This window comes from Perissodus microlepis, chromosome 12 (genome assembly GCF_051167445.1).
Source record: "Perissodus microlepis isolate ML-2025 ecotype Zambia chromosome 12, ASM5116744v1, whole genome shotgun sequence".
Taxonomy (NCBI): Eukaryota; Metazoa; Chordata; class Actinopteri; order Cichliformes; family Cichlidae; genus Perissodus; species Perissodus microlepis.
Window position 1 is genome coordinate 20,910,365 of NC_140472.1, and position 5,899 is coordinate 20,916,263.

Below are 5,899 nucleotides of genomic sequence, written 5' to 3' on the forward strand. Positions count from 1 at the left end.
TATGAATACCGTGTGTGTGCGTTTGTAATTGAGTGGCTGTGTGTACAACAAAATCCAAAGAGAATAAATTAACTGATTAATAATGTTAGCGAGAGAGACGGTTAGTTATCCATTAATGTGTGACTAAATTACCGAGAGAATACGTAACCATTCATTATGTTCTTCATAGGAGTCTCAGCCCGAAAGAAGTACAATCTAATCAAGAGGAAGGGTCTCTGTATGATTTAAAGAGAGAGAGAGCGGTAGAGAGAGGTAGAGTGAGAGTGAGAGAGAATGAGTTAAACCCTCATGGTGGAGGCAGGCAAGAAGGGCTAAAAAAGAAATAAGTATAGCACACATAATACAAGGCACTTTTTGGTGCTGATAAAGTGCATTACCTACAGACTTGGTGAAAATGTAGTTTCATCCATTACATGTCCTACACATTTTAGTGTCAGCGCAGCAGCAGTGGGCCTATTAACCCGAACTATCCACCTGGAGGAATACATTTTGTAACTTGATTCCATTTTGGTGTCCATTTTTGTTATATTAGTTAGCCTAGATAAAAATCTAACCCACAGCTAGGAACCACTCTGATTTGTTAGGCTATTTTCATTTTCACTGCTGCTCATCTACTTCAGCTTAATTTTCTCTGCCAGCCATATTCCACCTCCAGAAAAGGTATGAAAAATTCAATGATCCCTCAAGCCATGCGAGGTAATTTGAAAATAATTTTGTCTCATTTTGATCTAGTATTTTATTCCTGACACACACACACAAAATTTATCCTGTGGGAAATAGAAAATGCATATTTGGGGCATAAAATAAATTCCTACAGACACATAGTTTTACCTGTAAACTACACTTAGTTGTGGTCAGAAGTATACATACAATCATCATATGTATGATTGTTGTGGGAATTTTTTTTTTTTTTTTTTTTTGCTCTTAATGATTTCTTTGAACAGTTCTTCTACCAAGCTGGAATAACTGCACAACAAACATCTTTAATGACTTTAGAAAAACAAGAACTGGTGTGCAAGTTTGAATTTATTTGGGATTTTCTCTGATCCGCACAGGGTCAAAGCATAATATCAGGTTAAAATATACAAGTGCTGCTGAAGGTTCTACAATGCCTTTTAACTAGACAAGGCCAAGACCTGTTAACTTCCCATTATCATGACTGACCACAACTGGTAGTTTATCTTTGCCAGAATAAAAATGGTTTGTTTTACTGGATTCATCAATACTCAAAATAATAGTAAAGTCCAACGAATGGAGCCTCCTGGAGCCATTTCTAAACAACTGCAAATTCCAAGATCATCAGTTCAAAGAATTAAGTACAAATTATTTTGGATATGTCACCATGTTGGCAAGGTCTGGAAGAAGCCCAAACTGTCACTCTCAAATAAGAGGAAATTAGTTAGGCTCAAGCCTCCCATGGACTGGAAACTGCTGACACACTAGCATCACCGTCTACAGTGAAGTCCGTTTTACGTCACCATGAACTGAAAGGGTGTTGACCAAGAAAGAAGCCCCTGAGCCAAATGACACCTTCAAGGTTTAATGAAATTTGCAGTTGTCCACATGGACAAGCTAGGTGCCTTCTGGAGAAAGGTTATATGTTCAGACAAGACAAAGACTGAGTTGTTTGGCCTCAGTGACAAACGGGATGTTTGGAGTATTGAAGGAGAGGCTTTCAAACCTCAGAACATTGCACCAGCTGTCAAGCACGTTGGTGGTAGCATCGTGATGTTTGGCTGTTTTGCTGCCATTGGTACAACACTTCCAACACACATCAAAACTGGCTTTGGAAAGGATAAAGCAGGCGAACACTAAGCTTCATCCCAAAGCTCCAACCTCAACCCTGTTGAAAATTTGTGGACTATGCTTAAAAACTGGGTCCATGTCAAGAAAGCCATCAATTTACATAAACTCTACTAATTCTGCCAAGAAGTGCCATCAAATGCCAGAATTATGTTACAAAGGTAGTTGGCCAAGATGCAACTTAACGTATATTTAACCAAATATTAGTGGCGTATGCATATATTTGAGCTTGCAGGTATGCCGTATGTCAATTAGAGAAAATCTAACACAAATTCAAAGTTGTGTGCACCTAGTTCCTGTTTTTTAAAGTTATTAAAGATGTATGCCGTACAGTCATTCCACCCTGGAGAAACAACAGTTCAAAGAAATCATTAAAAGCCCCAAATTACCCTGACATTCATACCATGATGAGCATATGTACATTTCTGACCTGATATAATTCCACACACAGTTCATCCTTTTAAAAGGAGTCCCAGACACCTGGAATTGTAGAAGCAATATTACAGTAATAGCCAAGACTCATTAAGGGTTAGTAACCTGCAGACACAGGATTTTTTCATCTACGTTGGTTGGCTGCTGACTGACTGTTGGGAGCAATCTGGGGTTCGGTGTATCGCCCAAGGGCAATTTAACATGAAAAGAAACCAAAACAAAAAATCTGAGAATATCAAGCCACAGCTGCCCACAGTTGTTTTAGTAGAAGTTCAAAAAGAGCAAGCAGACCTTACAACAAATCAGCAGTTCTTATTCACTCAGTCAGTATGGGAATATTGATTGTATGCTCTCAGCAACAAGGTAGAGCTCAGTTCAGACTTTGGTAGATGGAATTTTAACTGTTTGTCATCAAAAATGAAAATTACTGCACTGCACCCAAGTGTTAACTTTCTGACCTGTTTTATAACACAATGTACAACAGAAGTGAGGTCCCTGTGTATTAAATGTCATATAATTAAAAACTATACCACCTTGTAGTAATTTTGTTACTTCTAGGTTTATTTTTGTGCTATTGCAACAATAGAAATGCACCTTTATATCTTTAGTTTTTATCTAATACTTCATATAACTATGTTTATTTGTCATGAAGGTTCAGTCTTCTTTGGGAAGGAGGATACCAGCCTTGTGCAGGTTTTAGGAAAGATGTTTTCCAAATATTTTCAGCTGCCCCTTTCTGTAGGGGATATGCCACTCTACATTTATCTTCAAAATGCCAGAAATATGTTCCATTAGATTCAAGTCAGGTAGTATACTTGCTCAGCTTACAGTTTTGGCTGAAATCTGGGTTTCAGTGTATTGCCAAAGGGCTTTTTTTCAGTTTTTAGATTTTTCCCCTTTTAAAATGCTCATATATATATTTGGCAAAGTGCTTTGGGTCATTATCATGCTGTAATCCTCCTCTTCTGGTGAGCTTCTGGAGACTAATCTGGTCAGCTGGTATTTTGGTAAGGTCACAGGCACTCATGGTGCAATCTATAAATGCCATCTATTCAACACCACTACCACCTCTATACTATGACTACATTTGGTATGGCTGTATGGATTTGTGGCACACACACTGGAACCCATTTGAGATGAATAAGTGCTCTTATTTTCCCAAAATATATCTTTTTATATTTGTGTGTTCTTGCTCTTGCAAGCAAGTGTATCTGTAACTTGGATAATCTTCAGAAGTTGTCCAAAATCTCACATAAACTCTTGTGCTAAGTGTGAATCACTTGCCCGTCTGTGTTTTTACAGCTAGAGCACTGTCAGCGGTGTCATTTTGTGGCTATGGCTTTGATGGCTTGTTCTACACCTCCTGATTACCGCTGAGACAGTCTTTCTAATGACTTTCAGCTGGTCACCAATCTTCACTCAGCTTTTTCCATTTTTGTGAGGTCTCACGATCAGATTTAACAGTTGCCCAGAAAATGGTTCTGTGTGGAGCCATGATGTAAACGTGCAGGCAGACACAGCCTGTAGGTCTAGAACTGAGAAATTTTATAACCATGTTCATGCAAAAGGGGAACTGTAAATGATAAATGGACTGTGACTTATATGAGACATATGCTTTTCTGCTCAAAGTGCTTTTAGACTAACAGCCACCCTCTCCCATTTATGCACACATTCATACAGTTCTTTATTGCCTTAAATCCTTTCTACCTATCATGCATGAACTCACACGGTATCTTTCCCACGGACACTTCAACATGCAGACATGCGGACAAAACAACAAGTTGACAACCTACTGCTCAGTTTTAATTCAGTGATTGAATTTTTAATTAATTTGTTTGTGTTTTGATTGTGCATAAGAGAAAATACACCACTCTGCCAACTTGGAAATAATGCAGTTATGGAGAGGTGACACAGTTTTAAATTATTTGACATTTACGTCGTATGTTACTTACTTCCAGCCCACACTTTATGTAACAAAGAGGGCTGTCAAAGATGGAAGAAATGACCTTTTTACATTTTACATTTATGACAACGTCAAAGCGAGCTCACGCTGGACCAGGTATGCATGCAGACAAAAAGAAATGATGACAAAGAGGCAAATTTTGCACCGATATACCACTGCAAAGCCTATGCCTCTCTGATATCTCACTCAAAGAGGACAGCTGACTAAGTCTTGCATGCAGTTAGCAATGGCAGTCCTTTTAAAGGAATGTCTTTGTAGGGTCTCAGTCATCCAGGTGATGGTAATCTAAGGAGCTCGCAGAGAAAAGCAACTGGACTTCCTCTCATCTCAGAAGCTTCTTCAGTTCTAATGAGCGAAGTCGTGGCTCTGTAACACAATCAGAACAACATATACACTCTGACGAGTTAACAGGTCTTTATTCTGTGCATATTTCCCTTCATAATATGTAGTTTATCACTGATTATACTTTGAGTCTGAATCACAGGCCTCCAAATAATACACACTCTAATAATGCATAATCTAAGCTGAGTTAATTCCTTTTCTTTTAAGTTGTCCACATGTGTCTTCTAAAACAGTCTGACCGTTCCCCTGTAACCTCTGACATCAACAAGGTTTTGCCCATAGAACTGTAGATTTTCTCTGTTTTGGGCAATTCTTTGTGAACCCTATGGTTGTGTGGGAATATTATCAATGAAATCTTAATTCTCTGCACTATATTTCCATTGTGACATAGTAAAAAAAAAAATAGTTTGATTTAGATGATACAAAAGCTTCTTTTCAATCCTAACCAGTGTCAGGGTTGGCAGTTGGGCTATGTAGAGCTTGTAAACAGCAAAAAATAAGCTGAACTACAATAAAGTCTAGTGTCTGCATAATGAGGCTCAAGGATCACAATTTAGTTCAGTCCTGAAAGAAGTGAAATTATAGGAAAAATCCAAAGGAGGTTTCAAGTTGTGACATTATAAATCAGTATAAAAGTTTCAAACTACTTGATAGTTATACTGTACATTGCCACTAAAGCCTAAAACGCCTATCACCAAGCTTGGGGAGGATAGTGAGCTTTGTTTGGCCCAGTGAGGAACTCAATGGTTCCATCTCCTGGACAAATGCAAATACACAGGAAAACGCCGAGTTAGAGAGACAGAAATGAGAATAAAACAGCAGCAGCCACTAACAAAGCCATAGATTTTTCAGTACTGTCATCAATCAATTAATGTTTTGTTAATAATCTAATGAATATATTAACTAATCAACAAGGTTAGTTTTCTCTTTCTCTTTCTCACCAGGCTGACTCAGACTATGACAGACAAGAGACGAGATAGCCTTAACATTAGCCTTGTTCCAAGAAATTATTTTTCGTACTCTTCATTTTAATCTGTAGAAGCAAATCAACCAGACTGATGGTTTAGAAAATTGTGGAGCTTAATGAGAAAAACAGTAGGCTGCCCTGAAGTCAAAAGACCGTGACGTGTTTTAGAGGAACTAATTGGTTCTTTCTCACCACACCATGAAGATCATTAAAATGTCAATACAAATTAATTTCAGTTTGGTTTTGAATAGAAACAAAGTTTTAAGTTCCCCAACACCTCTGGGTGCTGTCATCATCCACCTTCAAATATTTATATCAGTTATTTTATATCAGTTACACTTGTTGAAGCATTGTTTTATTAAAAATGTGTAGGAAAATTAATCAGGCATATA